The 22,510-nt window shown below is 40.4% G+C and overlaps 1 pseudogene; it reads right to left on the minus strand.

Moving 5' to 3' along the window:
• Window positions 1-18,288: 18,288 nt before the first annotated feature.
• LOC144255388 (general transcription factor IIE subunit 1 pseudogene) lies at window positions 18,289-19,712 on the minus strand (annotated as a pseudogene).
• Between the last annotated feature and the right edge of the window lie 2,798 nt (window positions 19,713-22,510).

Raw genomic sequence — 22,510 nt, forward strand, 5'->3', positions numbered from 1 at the left:
GAACTGAACATCACATGAGGAAGTAAACAGCCAAATGGAGGAGGAAGGACATTCTCTAGAGCAAATGATCCTGCATATTCAACAAACCAATAGGAAAACAAAGAAAGAAAAACAGGGAAAGAAACTGTTAAGAATGAAAGATACTTAAGACATATAACCAGACATGATGTAATATGTGATTCAAACAAGCCAACTAGGTACAAATTCAGTAAATTTGAAAAAATGACTGGTTATATAGGATATTTAGTAATTTTTTAGATTTAATGATGTTGTAATTAAAGTTTTAAAGAGGGTTTATCAGTTAAAAACTACATTTGAAGTATTGACCAGTTAAATTACATAATATCTGAGAATTGCTATTTAAAAGTAAATCCAACAAGATACTCCAACAAAAATTAAATATAGAGGAGGAAAGAGAGGATATTTGAAAAATAGTGATGATTTTTAAAGCTAAACTATGGATACATGTAGTTTTTCTCAGTAGTATCCTGAAATTCTGTGGATCCTTTTAAGACTCCATTTAAAAGCATTTTAAGTGGTGGGGGTGACTAAGTGGCAGAGCACTTTCCTATCATGCACAAGACCCTAGGTTTGATCTTCAGCCCTGCAAAAAGTATTTTTAAATAAACTTTCCATTAAATGCTATAAAGACAAAATAAAGCATGTTTTCATTTTAAAAAGATAATTTGACTTTTCTCGGATTGGTGAGGTAGATTGTGGGTGATTACAACTTCCTTTTTGTATTTTTGCATTTTTCAAAATTTCTATAACTGACATTATTCTTGAATCAGATACCTTTGAATATTTTTAATTTTTTAAAATCTGAGGGAAAAAATCAGTTCAGTGGATAAGATTTTTATGAAAATAGCTCTTCAGACTTAGCAAGTGGATCATGTTAATGTTATAAACAAAGAGATGAATTTTTAAATTCTCCCAAATTTTCTTCAAAAATTTTCCTGATTTGATGAGGAAATCTATATTTTTCTAGTTTCTAACTCTCTAAAACACTGTGGAAAAATATAAGAGCCAAAACACTGTGGGAAAATATAAGAGCCAAAGCCATGCTTCATTAATAGTTTTATAATATTCTGAATATCAATATGGTTCCAAATGTGAGATCAGTAGGCAGAGACAGGTGTGAAAGACAGAGACCCTTTAGTTTGTTCTGACAAATTTGTATCCTCACATCGATTTTTCTCTCTTCCTTCTCCATCTTCCCCCTTTCCCTCCAGTGTTTGTTCTTTCATTCTCAACTCAATTTTGTGGAACCAGTGGATTGGATTAAGGGACAGGGTTTGAAACCTAGTTGGGTCACTACTACAATCCTAGTCACTGCAGAATGAGGCAGTGGAGTTGAAAACATTTTTCTAGAGCTAACATCTGCAGAAATCCTGACAGTGCATCATTTTTATTTTGATGGGAATGGAGACTTAGCCTTCCCAGACTAAGTTACAATTACTAAATGTTGAAGAATTAGGTAAGATTGAACTATCCATGTATGCATAAATAAATATACACTAGGGAACCATTTAATAATTTATAAAACATGTAAATTATGTCACACATGAATTATAAATTTATGATATGATTTCCTGTTAATTGAAGATTAACATTGCTCCCCCCCCCCGTCCCCACACACACAAAAAAAATCCTGCCTTCATTCCTAGGAATAATTTCCTCCCTGCAGACATTGGCTAATGACTTATCATTTGCCACCCCACCTGCACATTGCTGGCCATCTATTTGTGAGTTCCCTAGTGACTCTAGAAACATTGCTTATGCTCAGCAACAAATATGAAATGAATTAAGTAACAGTGGCTGGCTTTGTGGTATAACTAAGAAAAATTAAAACTTTAAAAATATGCTGAGGCAAACTTATTTTCATAAATGAATGCAGAACACTGTTATCATTTTAGTGGTTAAAATAGCACAGGATATATTAAAACAATACTCATAAATCCAGTGAGTTGTTTCAAGATTTGACGATGGTGTTTAGTAAGCAGAAGTCACATTTGATTTAACTTATCTACCTACCAGGATGAAGTACGGGTGGTGGGTATGAATCTTTATCCACAAACTCAGATGTGCAAAAAATATGCTTTGGGGGCCCCAGGGGTGAGAAAAAAAATCTGGTTTCATTTGTGGAACAGAAAAAAAAATAAAAACACAAATTAATATCTCAGTCAATTATCCGCTACAGTTCCCTTCCCAAGTTCAAAATGCTTTATCAGTATCTTTTCCTGTAGTGTATTTTACTTATGGGATTTTGCAACAGAACAGCCATGGCTGGACAAGGGGAAGGAATCCCTGCATTCACGGGTCATTCTCATCCCTGTTTTGAAGGGAATTTTAGTAAAACAGTATTTTGTATGATAATATTTTACATAAAGTTCAATGCTTATGTACTGAATCTGAGGTAGTGAGTACCACTAGTAAGAAAGACAGGCCTGTCCACTGCCCTGATGGAGCAGATGGGCTCATGAGGGACACAGACAACACACCAGTAGAAACATAAATATTTAACTTCAAGTTCTGCCAAGCTCTGCAGGATAAAGGACCCACCAGAGTATAATGACAAAGACCAAATGGAGTAGAGGGTCAAAGGGATGTTCAGTGACGGTCACTCAAAGTTCATGTCTTTAAACAGAGATATGAAGAAGGAAGACGAGCCAGCCAACCATCACGAGGAAGGAACAGCACTGAAGATGGGTGCGCGTGTGTTAATAAAAAGCTGGGAACCCAAGGAAAACTGCTGGAACTGAAAAGCAGTGCAGAAAGCAGGAGAGGGAATGAGGGGAGGTTGGAGGGGCCGGCAGGAGACAGTGGAATCTCAGACGTGATTTTACATATATCCAGTCCTATCACTTGCAACACCATAGATGGACCCCCGAGATCATTATGTTAAGTGAAACAAGTCAGGCACAGAAAGAGAAATGCTGCATGATCTCACTCATAAGTTGAACATTTACACGTTGGTTTCACAAAGGTTGAGAATAGAATAGTGGTTACCAAAAGTCTGGAGAGAGTAGGAAAGAAGAGGAGGTGAGGAAGGGCTGCTTAGTGGGTACCACATCATTTCATAGGAAGGATCCATTTTGGTGTTCTATGGCACAGCAGGATGAATACAATTATCTTATCAATAATGCATTAGGTATATCAAAATGGTCAGAAGAGAGGATCTTGAACATATTCACCATAAAGAAGTGATAAAACTCTCAGATGATGGATATGCCAGTTATCTGGGTTGATCAATATCCAAAACATACATGAAGCAAACACGTGCTTGGTAAATACATACAAATATTGTGTGCTGGTCAAAAAAAATTAATAAAAGGTGAGATGCTTGGATTTTACTTTTTTTGTAGATTTTAAACAGTGACATTCTCTTTTGTGCTTTCAAAGCTTACTCTGGCCACCAAGTGGACAATAGAGAGGTGAAGTCTCATGGACCCCCAAGAGGAGGCAGTGGACTGGTCAAGAGATGATCTGGCCTAGAGAGCTGGAGTTTGTTGGAGACAAACCTGAGAGCAAAGTAACAGAAGAAAGACAAGATTTGACCATGGATTGGAGGCAGGAGACGAGGGAGAGAGGGGAATGAATTAAGGCTTGTGTTTTTTTTGACATGCTTTACAAATTTCAATGCCTTCCATTGCCAAAGTCTGGGAACCATCCAAATGCCCCTAAAAAGAAGAACAGATAAACAAACTGTGGTGTATTTATGCAGTAGGATGCTACCCAACAATTCAAAAAAAAAAAAAAAGTGGCATGCTTAACAACATGGATGGATCATTAGACAGAGCAAAAGAAACCAGACACAACAGAGCACGTGTTTAAGCTTCCCTGTTCATGAAGTTCTAGACTCAAGGAAATGACAAGACCTCCTGCTGACCTGGCACTGTGAGAGCAAATCCGACCAGTGAAGTTTTGTGAGCAAGTGTTGTGTCAAAGCAGAGAAGAGCATAGTTCTTGCCCAAATTACTCAAGTCCTTTTAATCCACATCCAAAACACCCTGTTAGATTGTTCAAAGAAGTAATGAGCGAAGGACACTGTGGAAATAAAGGCATCTATTTCTCCTCTCTTCCAGAAAATCCTCACAGTCAACACCATTGGTGCTCAGTTCGTACGCCCTTGGCTCTCACCTTCCCACGGGATGCTGGTTCCTATTACAAACACATGGAACTATTGGCCCGAAGGCTTTCCTTGGCCACAGCAGCATGTGTGGCCCACATGCAGGGCAGGCTAGATGCTGGGCAATTAACATCCCTAGGAGCAGGCCTCTATCAAGGAGCAAAAGGACTTGGTGGATAAATACCCCAAATTCCCTGCTCCTTCGTGAAACAACTCTGAGGAATGTCCTACCCACTCTCCAGAGGTCCTCAGCATGACTGGGCCCTAGCTGCCCACAGTGATAAGCTATTCACAGTCTTAACTTCTTGGCTTCCTCCCTTCCCTCTCTCAATGTGCCACTCCCCTGCCACTGCCAGAGCGAACCACTACATTCAAATCCTTGTCTCAGAGTGTAGATCTCAGGAAGCCAAGCCTAAACAACCTCAAATTGTCCAAGTTCACCACAATTCCAAAGATAGTCTTTCGTTTTTCTAAGCATAATATGGTGCAATTTACATAAATCAGTCAATAAAGTGATTAAGTAAAGAAAGTGGGGAAATAAAGGTAGGATAGTTCAATGAGGTTCAGGATAATATCATTCTCAAAAATTACTGCACAATGGTTAGAGTTGGTGGACCATAAACCTGGAGCTAAGCTTTACAGGGAGAAAAATGTTGTTACAAGATGCCTGGTATACACACACACACACACACACACACACACACACACACACTTTTTAATTTAGAAAAAGAAAGCAGAAAGAAAAAATTCTGGCAATCTAGCAACTCAAAAGAAAAACTTTTTAGAGGGTGGTGAGGGTGGACAGGAGCTTCTATAAGGAATTACTTTGTTAATGTCCTATAAAAGGGTCTCAGAATACCATACACAATGGCCCAGAATACAATAGCACATTTTGTCCTCAACAAACCCAAGTCAAAATGAAACCCAGTACACACAGCCAGTGGTCAACGCAAGAGTGTCTCAATATGTGACTTTCTGATGGTGGTCTGATAATGGGTAGATAAGCATATTATCAGAGTGGTGGTTTTCAAATGATTCCATTTGTCCTTTGGGAAGATGATGGTAGATGGTGAATCTAACATGCAGAACACTTTCTCCCAGCAGCTCTGCCTAAACCTGGTTTTAGGATGTAGGGGACAAAGTGGTTGTAAATTAGTCCAACCACTATCTGAATCAGTATGGAGGTTCCTCAAAAGGCTTGGAATGGAACCACAGTATGATCCAGATATACCATTCCTCAGTATTTATCCTAAAAAATTAAAGTCAGCACACTATAGCCATACATTCTACCCATGTTCACAGCAGCACAATTCACAATAGCCAAATGGTACAACTAGCCCAGGTGTTTGTCAACAGATAATGGGATAAAGAAAATGTGGTATATATACACAATGGAGTTTTATTCTGCCATGAAGAGTGAAATTATGTCATTTGCAGAAAAATGAATGGAAATTGCAAGCATTATTTTAAGTGAAATAAGCCAAATTCAGAAAGTCGAAGATTGTTATGTGTTCTCTCATACATGGAATTAGAGAGGAAAAGGGAAAAAAAAAAGTTTGTTGGTGGGAGGGGGTGGCGTCTCATGAAAATAGAAGAGAGATCAATAGAGGAAGGGGCCTGGGGTAAGAAACCAGGAAGGAGGAACATGCTGGTAAATAGAAGTCACCAAATTATATTATTATGTTCTGTACAAGCATGAATACGTGACAACGAATCCCACCTTTATGTATAATTTTATAATGCACCAATAAAAATATGGGAAAATAAATAAACAAATCTGGTTTTATATGTTTTATATTAGGTTAGATACAATGTCCTATTTCAACACTGTGTCCAAAAAGAAAAAAAAATCTGAAAGTGAAAAAGTCCTCCTCATCCATCCTAGTCTAGCTTTGGATGAAAGGTAGTGCATTTGAGGCTACACGCTCTGGCAAGAATCTGGATAAACAGCCTCAGAATGTGAAGACCTGGCTCTGACCATTCTCCTGGGGCATGTTGGTCCATGGCCTTAAACCAGAACTTCATCCCAGGGATTCAAAATACTCTCCACATAGCCAGGAGCTACCAGAGACCAGCCCCCTCCAGCTGCCTGGTCTCTGCTATTTGCAACACTTGGTGAGATTCCTGGATTTATCCTGGGAGCCCTCATACACAATCTGAACATGGTGCCCTCTGAGCAGCATTCAATGCTCCCAAGGACTCCGAAGACAAACTGAGAAACCACACGGCCAGCAGAACACAGCCCACATTGCACCCCTGTCCTGCTCAGCAGTGGCTCAGATGGGCACCTCTCCAGCACCTGCATTCTCCTGTCACTCTGAAATCCTTTCCCATTCTATTACATTGCTTCTCTTCTCCCCAAGCTCCCCTGAGTCCTTAGGAACTCTCTTTCTAAAGAAAACACTCTTCATCCACAGCCCCTTACTAGTCCCAGGCCTCTCAAGGGTTTGCTGACGGGTTCCTGAGCCAGGAAGGGACAGCAGTGACCTATTTATATGCAGCATTACATCCAGGTCCTGACTCTTTCTCTTGACCACCAAGTGCTCCTTCAAGACTCATTCCACCCAACTAAAGACCTTCACAACTAAGACCTGAATCTTTGTGACTCCCACAATTCACATGTTGAAACCACCAGTGTGATGATATTAGGAAGTAGCCTTTGAGTGGTGATTAGTACATGAAGAGAGAGATTTCACGAATGGGAAAAGTCCCCCTGTTAAAGAGACCCCATAAAAAAGGAACACTTTTACACTGTTGGTGGAATTGTAAATTAGTACACCCACTATGGAAATCAGTATGGAATTTCATATGAGACCACCATATTTCCCAGCAATACCACTCTTTGGAGAATTAAAGTGAGCATGCTGTAGTGATACACACATACCCATGTTTATAGCAACACAATTCACAATAGCCAAACTATGGAACCAGCCTCGGTGTCCATCAATGGTGAATGGATGAAGAAAAGGTGGCAAATGTACATGATGGGTTTTGTTCAGTCATAAATGATAAAATTATGTCATTTGCACAAAAACATGGAACTTGAGAGCATTAGGTTAAGTGAAAAAAAGCGAAATTTAGAAAGCCAAGGGTTGTATGTTTTCTCTGATATATGGAAGCTAGAGAGGAAAGGGGGAGAAAATACAAGGAAGGGAATAGGGTTGCGGATCATTGGTAGAGTGCTTGCCTAGCATTTGTGCGGCATGGGGTTCAATCCTCAGCACCACATAAAAATAAATAAATAGAAAAAATGTATTCTGCCCATCTACAACTAAAAACATTTTTTAAAAAGAAAGAAAGAACATACAAGGAAAACCAGTAGAGTAAAGGAAGGTGACCAGGGAGAGAGAAAGTGTATAGGTACTGGGGAACAGAATTGATCAGATTATATTGTGATGTACACATACAAATATGTAATAATGAATCCCATTATTGTGTATAATTATCACACACTAATATATTTTTTCTAAAAAGAGACTTCATAGACCTCCATCCCCTTTCCACCATGACACAGTGAGTAGGCTCCACCTATGAACTAAGGATCAGAGTCTCACCAGACATCAAGTCTGCAAGCATCTTGATCTTGCACTTCCCAGCATCCAGAACTTTGAGAAATACGTTTTTGTTGTCGATAAGCCACACAATCTGTGCATGTTGTTACAGGATCACAGTCTAAGACCTTGGTTGTGCTCGCCCACATACCTTCAGCTACTGTGGCAGTATCCATGTAGGCATTTTCACTTTGGAAGTATGCAGCATGGGTGCCCATGAGTAGACTCCCAGGAGATCTCCTATAGGAGTTGCCATCATTATTGTCCTCTTTGCTGGCTTCCCTCCCTTCTCTCCTTGCCTGATCCCTCCTTCCGGGCTTCCTAAAACCATCTCCCAAATAAACCACTTGCACCCAGGGCTTTGTCTCAAGGTCTCCTCTCCACAGGCCCATCTCTCCACCACTCAGCCAGCACCACACTGTCTCAACTTTCTGCTCTATCCCGTCCTTCCTTCTGCCCATCACCAATCTCCCTGTGGGGACATGGCACCTACAGAGAACACTAATCCTACCTCTCACCTGCAGGACCTGGGATGCCTTCTCCAGTGACCTTCCTCTCCACCCCATCTTGATAACTCTGTTGGCTACACCTTGGATCTTATCATCCCTGGAACTGCTGAAACTCAAATTCACACTTACACAACCACCATAAGCCCTCTTCCTCCCCCACCTTGTCCCTTGATTGAACCTACTTCATTTTTATTCCTCTTCAGTGAGATCTCAACCCCAGCAGACCTGTCTTGTCCAGTCCCAGAGAGAGCACAGAGTATGTTCCATCAGCCCCGTCCCTGTCAATCAAATCAACTCCTTTGCCTCACTTCCATTGCAAGAACCCAGGGAAACCAGTGGCTAATCCATCCAACCTCCACCATGTGAACTTACAACCCTCCAGGACTTGATGACACAACATCCAGGAGACCAGGATTAATGTTCTTGTAAGGCATCCAACCTCAAGAAGACCCTCAGCACTGACCAGGGCTCCCCTTGTTTGTCTCTAGTTGACACCTCCTTTAAATCATGGCCCAGTTCAGACATTCTCTCTGCTCAGTCCTAAAATACACCATCCATCCCATCCACCTTCAGCAGATAACAGCCCCTAGTACTGGACTGAAAAAAAAAAAACCAAACAGCCTTCAGATGCAAACCTGTCAACTACCTAGCCTGGCCCAGTGTACAAGCATGGCTGCAATCACCCTTGCACCCCATGCATTTCACAACTGTCTATTGAGAACAGATAAGGAACCAGCCATGGTACTAATTACTGCAGCCCCCTAGAGCTCCATCTTTAGGTCAGCTCTCCCTCCTGACCCCACATCAACTGCCCATTGAACAGCTCCAACCCATATAGTCCACAGGTGCCTCCCACTCAATAGATTCAAAGTGACCAGGCAATCTGTCCATGCACACTTGTCTCTATCCAATTCAGGGCCAAAACCAGAACCTCAGGAGCTGCCTTTGGCCTCACTCCCCTCAACTTGCCAATCTTCCCAACCAATCCCAAGTCCTACTATGCTGTATAAGTAGTTTTGAATCTACTCCTGTCCAACCATCCTACCTGTATTAGATGCTTTTTTATTTATTTATTTTTAAATAAATGACAGCGGACTGCATTACAATTCTTATTACACATATAAAGCACAATTTTTCATATCTCTGGTTCTATATGAAGTATGTTGACACCAATTCGTGACTCCATATGTGTACTTTGGATAATGATGTCCATCACATTCCACCATCCTTGCTAATCCCCTGCCCCCTCCTTTTCCCTCCCACCCCCTCTGCCCTATCTAGAATTCATCTATTCCTCCCATGCTCCCCCTGCCTATCCCACTATGAGTCAGCCTCCTTATATCAGAGAAAACATTCGGGATTTGTTTTTTGGGGATTGGCTAACTTCACTAAGCATTATCTTCTCCAACGCCATTAGATGTTCAGTCTCCCAACTTAGTTCCCTCCACCCATCCCTCTCAGAGCACTTGGAATAATTTCTCTAAAACAAAGGAATCTGGTGAGAAGTGGGGCTTAAAGTATCTCCTCCAAAATCCCCTTGGTGGAAAAGGGGTGTGCTGAAGCAGGAAAGGGAGAGCATGGAGGAAGAATTCCCTTCTGATCATGATTCAGGTTCAGTGGTGCTCCTGGGTTCTAAGCCATAAAGCACAATTTTGCCTGGAAGACTTTCAAAGCAGTCTCTGCACATCGCCCATCATCACCATGAAACCTCATGAATAATTTGCTTCCGAGTGTCTGGAAAGTGTTCACTCCATGGCCAGAGATGTGGCTGTGGAGTAAAGGGAGGGGAAAGAATTCGTGCATTTAGATAAAAGGTGAACTCTATTCAAATGCTGGCTGGACCTTCCATTTGCTAAGCCTTTGCCCAGGTGAAGGAAAATGCTCCTTCCCAACACCAGGGGACATAACACATGGAAAACGCTGTGCACGAGACCTGGCCTAGATTCTAAATAATCAATAAAACACCATTTCCTCCCTCCCTACTCTGTGATGTTGTTAAAACAATGTTGATTATATTTATAACCAATTTGGCTGCTTTTTCCATGTGTTTTCTTATGGTTTTATTCACTCACAGGATCCTTCAATAAAAGCACAGGATAAAAGTGTAGCTGTTCCCATTTTAAAGGGATGTGTAGTATATATGTATACACATATATGATCATATGAATATACATCTGGTTCCCTAATTTTTTTTTTGAAATCCCAGATGTGACACACATGCCTCCAGAAACACACACAAAAATTTAACACATTCATATTCTAGTATCACAAAAGGAATATGTCACCATATGGAACTAGGGAGCCAAATAATTTCCTACACTGTGTGCCATGTTATGGATACACCATCTGCCAATCAGTGGAAGTGTGTGCTAAAAATGCACATCACTGTATGTCCTCGACAAGTGGGATGGCAAATATGTACCAGTTGGACTAGCAGGAATGTTGATGGTATGCATAATTGAAACAGTATGTGAGGTCTTCATTTTTCTGCCATTTCCCACCTGGACAAGCAGGAAGCTTAACTATGGGTCCCAAGCCGAGCATGGGGAATGGTAGGGTGGGTTGACTCTGTGGGTCAATTTTGCTACGTTAGGGTATCTAGTTGTTTGGGCAAACACCAGTATAGATGTTGCTGTGAAAGTGTGTTTGGGATGGAAATAACATTTAAATCAGAGCTTCCGGTACCAAAGTGGGGCCAAACTCTCTTGGAAGATCAGGACCTCAGGATGCAGCTAGGACTGCTGTTTCTCCACTACTGTTGTTTGAGAGGTTTGTGCAGCGCTGTGGAGGCGTCCAATCTGGCAGTCGCTACTTAAGGCTCTGGGGTGAAGCTACACAGTGCGCACCACCACGTCTGACTGTACACGCACAAAGTCCACTAGGGGTCAGGTAGCGAGTGCTCTGGGTGAGAGATGGTGAAGTGCGGTGCATTCTTCCGCTGAAGTACTGCTGTCTGTCTTGGGAGAGCAATATGGTCCACCCATCAGTGGACAAAAAGAGGCTCGTGACATGGCCCAGAAAAGCCAGAACTACTCCTGGCAAGCCGTGGGAGGCATCTTCATGAAGCCCAGCCAGTTGCTGAAGGCAGAAGTCCACTATTCAGAGCTATCGTTGCGGGCTCTGAGCCACTGTCACCACACAGTGCTCATAAACATCTGTGACTGCTTCACGGTGGGATCCCTGCCACAGGTGCCCCATGCAGGGCCCATGTCCCCACTGAAGAGAAGATGCACCATAGAAAACGGTGGTTGTGTTTGGAAGCTGCAGCCCTTGTATTTGAATTGGTTGCTCCCAGTGTTGGGTAGGTTGTGAGTTGAGGACTTGTTGGAGGTGAAGGGGCTTTCTGCTCATACTGGTGAAAGAAACTTGGGGAACTTCCTCTTAGTTGGAGAATTTTTATTCCTCAGGAGCTTGGCATCATGGATTGTTTTATAACTCCTCTTATTTCATTCTTTTTATCTTATTTATTTATTTATTTTTGCTTTACATTGCTGAGAATCAAACCTAGGACAAGTGTTCTACCATTGAGCAAGACCCCAGGCCACATCATGGGTTATTCATGTGTGTGACTTTCCCGTTTTCTCCAGAACCATTTTTGAAGAAGGAGAAAGAGGAAGAGGAGGAAGAGGAGGAAGAATTATTTCCATTGACTCAAGAGACTGAGGCAGGAGGATCATAACCTCAAGGCCAGCCTCAGCAACTTAGGAAGGTCCTCAGCAACTTGGTGAGAATTGGTCTCAATTTAAAAAATTGTGGGGGGCATGAGCTGGGAATATGACTTAGTGGTAAAGCACCTATGGGTTCAATCCCTGGTTCTAAAAAAAAAAAAAAAAAGCTGAATTTAAATCAGTGAACTTTGAGTCAAAAAGATTACCCATGGTGGGCCTGGCCTATGGGTGGGCCTCATCTAATCAGTTGATAGTCTTAAGGGGGGAAAAAAAAGATTTCTCCAGAAAATGGAGGAATTCTCCCTCTAGACCTGCCTTTGTACTCAAGTCTGCTGACCTACTTACAAACTGCTTCAGACTTTTCCAGAAAGAAATGCATGAGCCAATTCTTTATAAAAGAAACCTCTCCCTTTCCACCCACCAATTGTTTCTCTAGAGAATTCTAATACACATTCTCATGCTTAAATTTTGACATTAAGGGTGAATTTGAGATGCAGAAGAATAAAATTCAGAAAGGCAGCTCAACTAAAGCAGCAACAGGAAGACATAGAAAGAGAGAGAGAGAAAGAAAGGAAGGAAGGGAAGACTTTTAAGAAAAAAAAGGCAAACCAAACACTTTTTGTTCTGTGCAAATATTTCCCTTATTTTGACAAATAAATAAATAGATCTTCATCAAGAGACGAAGATTTTCTTGTAGAAGCTCTGGGATGCCAGCCTAGAAGGTAGGGAGTTACTGAAGGTCTAGAGCAACAGTCGAACCAAATCCAAGACGTGCATTTGTTCCTACAGTCAGCTCATGTGGGAAGGCCAGTTAGAGCTGTTGCATCCATGTCAGGGTAACGGAGACCCGACCCAGACTTGTGATGTAGGAGTGCTGAACCAGGAGTGTGGACGGGACACCTAGCAGAGGCAAGGTCAAGAGAAAGATGATCAGATGTGAAGAGGATGGAAAACCAGAGGACGGAAGGTCTCCAGCCTGCGGGAAGATAAGTCACAACAGGAATGAGGAGATTGGTTGGAGAAGTGGTGTGGGAAGAATGGGAAGGAGGAATAGAACCAGAATTACACTTCCTCTTAAATCTACAATATCATACGACCCCAGGAACATGCCCCAGAGAAATCCCCACCCAAGTCCATGGGAGACGTGCACCAGGATGTTCACACGGCATTGCTCCTAACAGTGAGAAGCTGTGAGCAATGGACAGCCAAGAAAACCATGAAGAAGTTAGAGCTACCATCCAGTGCATCAGGAGCAACAAGAACCAACCTCAGACCAGCAGCGCTGAGAGGTAGGGAGTGGGAAGAATGAGGACACACTCTTCAAAATTTCAGTGCTAGAGACAGAACCCAGGGCCCCACTCCTGCTAGGTGACACTATGTCTCTGAGCTACACTCCAGCCCTCTACTTTAGGTTAAATAGAAATATACTTTAGGAGAGGGTGAAACAGTGATTCCCAGAGACTAGGTAGGGAAAGAGGGATGGGGAGAATTGAGTCATGGGTCACTAAGTAAGTTAGACAGGAGAAACAAGTTCTGCCATTCATTGACTTTAGTAGAGAGACTATAGTCAGTGATATCGTATTATGTTTCAAAATAGAAAAAAGAATTAGACGAACTCTAGATAGGGCAAAGGGGAGGGAGCGCGAGGGAGGGGGCAAGGGGAGTAAAAAAGATGGTGGAATGAGATGGTCATCATGACCCTGAGTACATGTATGAAGACATGAATGGAGTAAATATACTTTGTACGCAACCAGAGATATGAAAAATCGTGATCTGTATGTGTAATATGAATTGTAATGCATAATAAATAAAAACAGCAAGAAGAAAGGATTTTGAATGTTCTTACCACAAAAAAATTAATGTTTGAAATAATGGCTATATGAATTACCCTGATTTGATCATTACATATATACAATTTATACATGTATTAAAATATCACACTGTGCCCCATAAATAGATATAATTTTATTTCAACTAAAAATGGAAATTTTTAAATAAAACTTTTTAAAAACCACTGTTTTAGTCAACTTTACCTTTGCTGTGACCAAAAAGAAAACTAACAACAAGAACAACCTAAAGGTGGAAAAGTTTATTTTGGTTCACAGTTTCAGAGATCTCCGTCCATGGTCGGCTGACTCCATAGCTCTGGGCCCAGGGTGAGGCAGAACATCATGGCAGAAGGGCATGGGCCAAGGAAAGCAGGTCAGGACCTTGCATAAGGAAGCAGAGAAACCAGCAGTCGATGGCCTCTAGTCACACCCTACCTGCCCACCATGACATCTCATGATCTAATCATTTTGCCCCTGACAATTCTTGCATTGTTTCCCACATGAATTTCGAGGGAAAACCTCATCTCGAAACCTTAACAAATACTTTGGGTTTAAAATGAAAGCACAAATAAAAACATAACACTAGAGATCTATGGATGGTGTCTTGGGGGAAAGAGTGTGGAAACCGCAGGCCCTGGAAAGAGCTGGCGCGCTCCTGAACAACTGTGAACATCCCTCTGAGCCTGCTGGGTGTCCTGCCCCACATCCACCACACTCCCTGCCTTGGCTCTGGTTACATTTGCATCTGCCAAAATTTATTTTTTTATGGACTATCCTCGTAACTCCTTAAAAGGATGTTTTCTTAGGCCGTGGTGTTGTTTTTGCATGTCTTTTGATAAGCAAAGTGTCCAAAAGCCATTAGACCTTGTTGTCACATTCACTTATAGACCTGGTGTGAAGCCAAAGTCATGGGATAACCAAACAGCATTCTCTTTTTTTTTTCTTTTTCTAGACTCAAAAAAGTAATTGCAAAAACAAAAATGCCAAAATAGTGTCCAAGACTTTCCTTTGAGCCAATTTGATGATAGAATCATGGCTGTGCTATAAAATCAAGGAGTCTTGTCAGAACAGCCTGATTCCCCATGAACATGTCCAGCCTCTGCCTTCAGCTCTCACAGTGGACAATTCTTAAGACCTGCACCACTACTTATTCCAGGAGAATGGAGTCCACGATGCAGGAGATGGGAAGATACCTCAGTGTTAAGGTTCAGTATTGTTGATTCTATAGTTGGTTTGAGTCTTTAACCTAGACATACTTCAGCACCAAGATTTCTTTGCAGACAGACCTGACACCATGGGGAAGAAAAATCACCTATCTCAGGTATGTCTACCACCAAGAAAACATACATGCACATGCACACACATACACACACACACACACACACACAAATACATTTTCCTCATCCAACCTGATTTATATTCATTCTTTCAATGAAGGTCCAAAGGCATCGTGCAGGGTTTTCAGAATTCGGAGGCAATTTTCTCTTACTCAAAGTAATTGCTTTTGCAGTTTACTCACAGAGAATTGGGTCACCTGATATAATACTTCATGCATTATCAGTAATGTCTTAGAGTATGTAAGTAGGATCATGATTTTAGAAGTTAAGACCCTTTGATTATAGAAACTGCCTATTTCCACAGACACTCCAGGACTTCAAGAGCCACCTTCTGAACTTATTTTCACTGTTTTTATTCTCTTATCCAGAGGATTATTAAGCTGCTGCTGAAATAATAATGCTGAGTGACCAACAGTTTCAAAAATCACCTTTGCTTAGAAGAGGAAACATTTATTACAACCACACAGGTCTGCAGGTGAACTGCAGCTCCGCTGTCCTCAGCTGGATTCCGGGATTTGTTTATGGTTCTAAACTGCCCAAACATCCTCAATCTGAGACATAGGCTAAGGCAAACCGTGCAAGCACATTTGACTCCTCTGGGTAGATGCAGCTTTCACCAACTTTTTCCTCATTTCATTGGCCAAAGGAAGGTCCATGGAGGAAGCTATGCCCGAGAGTGGAGTGTGATGGGTTCTTCTGCCTTCTCTGGTGGGGATAATGCTAAGTCTCCAGGCACGGGCTGGGAATGAACAACTCGGTGACAAGGAGGTAATGAGAGTCCATAATAGTCATCCAATCTACCACAGGATGGAATTGAATTTACCTGGGATTGGTTTTGAGGACATGGTTTTCTGTATCCTAGTTCTGGTAGAGAACTATAAGGACCATCAGGAAAAATTTCGCCCAGATCTCAGGACCCAGGTAGTTATATTTTAGGCAAAGGAATTATTTCCTTTTTCTAGACATTCTAATCACATCATTAACCTTCCTTCACTATTTCATGGACTGCTAGGAATTTTAGCCCAACTTGGGCAAACATGAATAACGTAGCTGACTTCTGGCTTTATTTTATGTGTTTCCACCTTTATTTTCCAAACTAATTTGTCACTCTCTTGTCATTATTGTCATCTGGATTGATTTTTTTAGACTTTTTCTTTTCCTTTTTTTTTCTTCCTTCTAAAATGTTTTATTTGTGTATTATACTTATACATAGTAGTGGGGTTCATTCTAACATAATCATGAATACATGAGCATAATTTGCTCTACTTTAGTCCCCAGCACTTCCTCTTTCTCTCTCCTCCTCTTTCCCCCTGTTCCCCTTCTCTAGGTCTTCCTCCTTTTTATTTATGGATTTTTAAATAGGTGTTTTATAGGTATACACAAAGGTGGAATTCATTGTTGTATATTTGTTTATGTACATAAAATAACATGGTCAATTTCGTCCTACAGTTCCTCTCTCTTTTCTGTCTCTCCTCCTCCTAGTCCATCTTTCTCCAGTGATCTTCCATTTTCATCAGATTCCTTCTTTGTTATTTTTCCTTACTTTGCTCTAGCTTCTGAATATGAGAAAAAAAAACATTCAACCCTTGACCTTCTGAATCTGACTTACTTCACCTAGTGTGGTGTTCTCTCTTTCCATCCATTTACCAACAAATGCCATAATTTCATTCTCCTTCATGGCTGAGTAAAACTCTACTGTGCATATACACCAGAGTTTCTTTATTCATTCATCTGTTTGCAGGCATGTGGGCTCTTTCCATATCTTGGCTATTATGAATTGCGCTGTTATAAAGATCAATGGGGTAGCATATATACACAATGGAATATTACTCAGCGATAAAAGAGAATAAAATCATGGCATTTGCAGGTAAATGGATGGAGTTAGAGAGATAATGCTAAGTGAAGTTAGCCAATCCCAAAAAACCAAATGCCACATGTTTTGTTTGATATAAGGAGGCTGATTCATAGTGGGATAGGGAACAGGTCATGGGAGGAATAGACAAATTCTAGATAGGGCAGAGAGGTTGGAGGGTAAGGGAGGGAGCATGGGGTTATTAATGATGGTGGAATGTGATGATCAATATTATCCAAAGTACAGGTATGAAGATACGAATTGGTGTGAATATACTGTGTAACCAAAGATATGAAAAATTGTGCTCTATATTTGTAATAAGAATTGTAATGAATTTCACTGTCATATATAAATTAAAAAGTAATTTTTTTTTAGATCCTTATATGAAAGTCCTTTATTTTAAAGTTCTGCCTTCAGGAATAATGCCATGCTACATATCAGAACCCAAATAAACTATGTTTCTTAAGGTTGTAATGCTCAGCAATATACTGAATGCACTCTAAAAATACCATATCTGACAAGAATCAAAAGCAAGACAAAGTCTTCAACGATGTTTACAAAGAGGGAGAGAATGTGTGTGAGAGAATAAACAATTATTCCATGCTTATTTCTGGGGGAATGAACTTCTTAACTTACAGCAGTGGCTAGAGGCCTATAGAATGAAAAAAATGGGACCAGTCTTAATTTTGTATAAATGATTTTCAAATCATAACAAACTCAGGCAGTTCTAAGGCACTGTTTCCAATACCCTTCACTCTTTGACCCTTTATGTGAAGTTTTTGTCCTTTGTCCATGTTTTTTTCTTCTAATTTCTTAACAAGCATACTGTATTCTATCACCCAAAATCCAAACCAAAAGGCATTAAGCAAAACAAAAAAATCTACCAGTGTGGTCAATTCTAAAGACATGAATTCCAGATCAGACATTAATTACACAAGATTCAAGCACATCCTTCCCTCTTCTGCACACACATACTTCCTCACCTCTCCTTACATCTTGACGCCAACCTTATTTGGGGGGAAATAAGAAGTTTTGATATGTTTCCCCTCATTAGTGGTTTGTCTACTAGCAATCTGCTCTGATTGGCAGCAATAAAAGGAATTGTTTGGAATAAATTTGGTCAGAATAGGTAAAAATATGTCATCAGTAAATTATTGTAATTTATTGTAGTAGGCTTCTGAAGGCAGGTAAGATGAATTTACCTTATGAGCTTTCCTTACTCATTTCAAAAGGGAGAAAAATGTCTTTCAAAGGAAAGGAAAAAAATTAGAGAAGGAATACAGTAAAATATTAATACTGTAGTAATAGCAGGGAAGGGAATGTTTACAGCCAACCTACCTTTCTGAGAAGTTTCTGGTATAAAAATTGAACTTTCGTTTCTGTTATTCTTTGTGCAACATTAACAGTTGCTTAACATCAACAGGGACAGAAAGACTCTGAAACACTTTTCTTCAAGGGTGGGGAATTTCTTTTTGCAGTGAGCATTACAGAAAGGAGGAAAAGGTAGGGAAAGATCACTCAAAGAGGTCCTCAAACATGCGCTGTCCCATTGCTATGTATGCTTCCTTCTCTTCTGGTGTCATCTGGGCCACCAGCTCTGGCCGCTGGCTCACTTCACTGTAAGAGAAAGGACGGCCAGCCACCATGACAATGGGGTCATCTGCTACTTCCTCAAACTCATCTTCATCTTCCTCCTCCTCTTCCCGACGGTGTGCGGCCACAGCGGCTGATTGACGAGGTGGAGAGTCATCATCAGACTCACTGGTTTCACTCTCTGAGTCACTGCCATTGGCAGCAGACACAGGAGCAGCTGCCCCGACTGAGCCAGCTGTGGCAGAGGGAGTTTTTTTCTCATGAATGAGGAGTGCTCGCATGACCTCCTCATTATCATCAGGCCCTGCACGGCCTTCCTCACGCTCCTGAAATGCGTCCATGTCTATGCCACCTTCCTTCATCTCTTCAGAACTATAGGCTCCTTGGACAGTACTCTCTCTCAACCAAATAGGTCTCTCCTTGGCAGATTTGCCCTCCAGCGATGTGCGATGAACATCATCTTGATCTTCCATGTTAATTACAACATTCTGAGTGTATAGGTCTTCGTAGGAGGGGCCTTTAGTAGTCCATGCTTCTCGGTGGTGCCCACCTGCCAATCCAGCAGCTCCAGCAGGAGTTGCTGAACGGTCCTTGCTTTGTTTCAGGGCGGGGATTTCTGTGGGTTCTGGCTCAAGTATTTCATATGCCAAGTTCACATCCTCTGTCTCCCGAAGCAATTCATAAATGGGCTCAATTTGTTCATTAAACCTTGCCAAAAGTGTGCGAGCATCTTTTTTGGGCATTGCTGATTCATCCTCTTCTACCTCTGTATGGCAAAAAGTACAGCAGAAAGTTCCTGTCATTGGATCAAAGAGTTGATTAGCTTCTAAGTCTGTGAAAGTATTACTACAGACTGGACATTTGAAGGAAGCCTGGTTGGTGGAATCTCTCTCATCTGTTTCAATCCTCCTTCTCATGTGGTCCAACTTATATTTTACCACATTAACAAGAGTTCGATAATTGATAAAGTAGTAGTTATGGCGAGTGGTTTTCCCATCTGCAGCAGTCTCTACCCTCATTCTGCATTTGATGAATTTGTCTCCCTTTAAATTGTTCAAAACTGATCGAAGTTGCTTCCGATCAAACTTGAGCAACTCCAGCATGTCTTCCTCTTTCACACAGGGGTTCCGGATCAAAATGTCCAAGGCCAAAGTGTGCTCAATGCCATAAAACCCCCGAATCACGTACTTGGCTATCCTCTTCAATACTGCTGGAACCTCAGTCAGGACATCTGGGTCTGCCATCTTTAGTTTATCAGCAACCTTCAACTTTAAATATACGAAGCGAATCCTCGAACACTCCCACTACAGCTTCCCTCAGCACCTGAACTACCGGCTTAAACAAGCCCACGCCACTGTCAAAAAGTAAATTTTTTTAAAAAGGTAAAAATAATCAATAGGCCTGTATCACTATATTATGATGATCCTAGTTTTGGGGGGGTAAATACCAAAGAGTGGATTCACTGGGTCATATGGTAGTTCCATTCCACATCTTTTGAGGAATCTCCACACTGCTCTCCAAAGTGATTGTACTAATTTGCAGTATCACCAACAATGTATGAGTGTACCTTTTTGTGTATATGAGATTGCTGTCATTTATGCATCTAACAAATATATTTTTGAATGTCTATGATTAAGTAATCTAAAAAATACAAATAGTACTCAGAGAATAAACAAAATTCTTCTCCCACCCTTGTAGCTTTCTACTCAATTTACTACCCCAAAGGGTAGCTTCTGTATCATATTCAAGTTGTGTGCTCATGAGAAATTCTTATCTGTGGGGATAATTCCAGTAGAACTTCTAAGAGGAGAAATTAAATTTTAATTAAATGTTACACTTTAAACTTAAATTTTGCACTTTAAAATTTGAAATATATTTCCTAATTATTTCCCAAACACCTTGTTCTAATCTACCCTCCAATTAGCAGTATTAGAGTTTGTTTTCCTACAAGCTCATCAGCACTGTGTATCATCACAGGATACTATTGACATATGTTCAAACTTTTGATCTCTGTCCAACTGATAAGTAAAAAATATTTTTAAACTATGTTAATTTTTTTCTAAACTGTTCATATGCTTTGAAAATGTTAAATATCTCTCTTTCTGATCATATGATTTGGAAATTCTTTATTGATTCATAAGAACAATTTACATATTAAGGAAATTAGTTTAGAAATATTGCATACCCTTGTTTTCCTTTCAAAGCCTTTCTGAAAAGAGATGAATAGATTGATAAGCATATAGGTGAGTAAAATAGATAATGAGCACGGCAAACACTTCCTGAAGAGACTCTGAGATAGTCCCTGGATCCTGCCAAAAAGTCTTGGTTTTCTCATAGTTCTGTCCACTTTCTCACTCCTTAATTTGAATTTGTACATTTTGGTGCCATGGACCCTCTCAAAAAAGACAGAGCTCCTTATTCACTCCATGAAAATGAGTTTAATGAACTCTACAACGGAAGTCTGCTGCTTTGACCTCTATCTAGCATAACACACATTTCTGAGCACTTGTTAAATAACCTGGATAAATATTGTACTTCTAAAACTCAGAGCATCAGTAGACCGTTCCCATAGTAAGCCAAGCAGCATGTTTTCAGGTACTGTGTGTGTGGCTATCATTTGTGGCACTCCAGCAAAGATAGCCTCTATGTGCTGGTAGGATAAAGGAGGAAAGTTTTTGAATGTGGGCATACAAATGCCAGAATCCCATCTGCCTGCAATCTCAGCTCAGTGGGATCCAAGTGCTGATGTGGTCATGGCCAATTCACTTGAAAGCCAATGTTTCCAACCTCACATTAGTGAAAAAACAATTTTACTAGTCCTTCCCCAGTTTCAGTTTGGAGAGGTTGTATTGTTATTGTTGTTCAAAAGAGAACAGTTCTTACACTGATTTGTCTTATAAACCACAGCTGCGCCTGTGGCAGGTTTGCATTTGCAGGAGTTCAAGGATCTTCATGCTTTCTCTATTCTTCCAAAAACTGAAATCATTTAAATGAATGCGAAAAGCTTTTAAATGAAGTGATAGCTTCAGAATTTTTTTAAAAGCATTCTTGCAATTTTTCTGGTATTTGTAAACATTTGCATATAAGTTATATTTGTTTAAAATAGAATAAAAGCATCTACATTTCAAATATTTGAGCAAATTACTTACAGACTATTAATAGCTTTAAAGTCCACATGCAAATTAATTTCAGTGGAGTTGGGGGGGGGTGATTATTTTTGCAACATAAAAAAGTTTTCTGAAAAACTGATCATACCAAAAAACCATATTTCCAGCATTTCCCACTTTTCCAGCGATTCATTTTGTTTTACATTACTGCTTTATATACTTATTTATTTACACCCTGCTCAAGAAAAAAATCAAGACTGGCATTGTAGGATGGTCATAACCAACTGGGTGCAGTGGTGCACATCTCTAGTCCTAGATATTCAAGAGATGCTAAAACAGGAGGATTACTTGAGCTCAGGCAACATAACAAGAACCTGTGTACAAAAAAAAAAAAATTCTTTTTTTAATGGTCATAACCACGGTTAAACGTCATTCTCAATGTTTTCATTAATGTAATAACATCTTTTATTGTTCTTAGGACAACTAAAAACTGTTTTACTAAATTAAAAGTTAACAAATATCCAGTGGCATCTCTCAGCATCTGAATAGAGTTTAGCAATGGGAAGAGAGGAAACGGGCCTCATTCTCTAGTCCATCCTTAAGTGGACTATAGATCATCTGCTCTTCTGCAAGACGCAGCTTCTACATGGCTCCAGTTCATTCTTTTTCCTTCTCTTCTTCAAAGTCCCATGATCACATTGCACTATGTAATTTGAACTAGAAAAGTAAGGTAACACACCCTTCATTTAGCTTTTTATTCAATAGAAATAGTAACATTGCTGTTTCTATCCTTCTTACCTCAAAGGGACAGCAGAAAAATAACATAAAAAGTGTCTAAATTGTTTTAGATGATAGACTTATGACAGCTAAATGCTTTCTCTTCTGTGGTTCTGAAAGCAGTTAAATCATTTATTTTTGCAATGTCCTCAGTACTT

The sequence above is a fragment of the Urocitellus parryii genome, chromosome 6 (genome assembly GCF_045843805.1).
Source record: "Urocitellus parryii isolate mUroPar1 chromosome 6, mUroPar1.hap1, whole genome shotgun sequence".
NCBI lineage: Eukaryota > Metazoa > Chordata > Mammalia > Rodentia > Sciuridae > Urocitellus > Urocitellus parryii.